Below are 833 nucleotides of genomic sequence, written 5' to 3'. Positions count from 1 at the left end.
TTATGCCAAGAAATTTGGAAGGCAGCTGCCTGGCCAACTGACTGGAAGAGATCCATGTTTGTGACCATTTGAAAGAAAGATGATCTGATAGCCTGCAGAAACTATTGAACAATATCATTAACATCATACACACATAAAATTTTGCTGAAGAATATTCAAAAATGGTTGCAGCAGTATATAGACAGGAAACTGCCCCAAACTCAAGCTGGATTCAGAAGAGGACATGAAATGAGGAATCTCATTGCTGATGTTAGATGGATTTTGGTGGAAAGCAAAGAATACCAGAAAGATATCTCCCTGTGTTTCATTGACTATGCAAAGGCATTCAACTGCGTGGATCATTACAATTATGGTTAACATTGCGAAGAATGGGAACTTCAAAACTCTTAATTGTGCTCATGTGGAACCTGTATGTAGACCAAGAGGCAGTCATTCGGACAGAACAAAGGGATACTGCATGGTTTTAGATCAGCAAATGTATACATCAGAGTTGTATCATTTCACCACACTTATTCAATCTGCCACAGGGATCCAGGTGAGGAGAGGGAACTCAGGCATGCCCAAAGCAGCAGGGCAGGAGAATCGCAGAAAGGGAATAAAAAGCCAGGAACCAGGACAGAGGAGCAGTCAGCCGCAGGGATCCAGGTGAGGAGAGGGAACTCAGACACGCCCAAAGCAGCAGGGTGGGAGAGTGGGAGTAAGGGGATTAAAACACCCAGGAATCCAGACAGAGTAGGAGTCAGCCACAGGGACCCAGGTAAGGTGGTATGAGAGGTTTCCAACAGGGAGACAAACTTGTCTGTCAGTTTGTCCAACCATAGTGATGTGTTGAT

The sequence above is a fragment of the Orycteropus afer genome, unplaced genomic scaffold, assembly GCF_000298275.1.
Source record: "Orycteropus afer afer isolate SDZICR_OR568_19922 unplaced genomic scaffold, OryAfe1.0 scaffold00394, whole genome shotgun sequence".
Lineage (NCBI taxonomy): Eukaryota > Metazoa > Chordata > Mammalia > Tubulidentata > Orycteropodidae > Orycteropus > Orycteropus afer.
Note: the sequence above shows the minus strand (reverse complement) of the source record.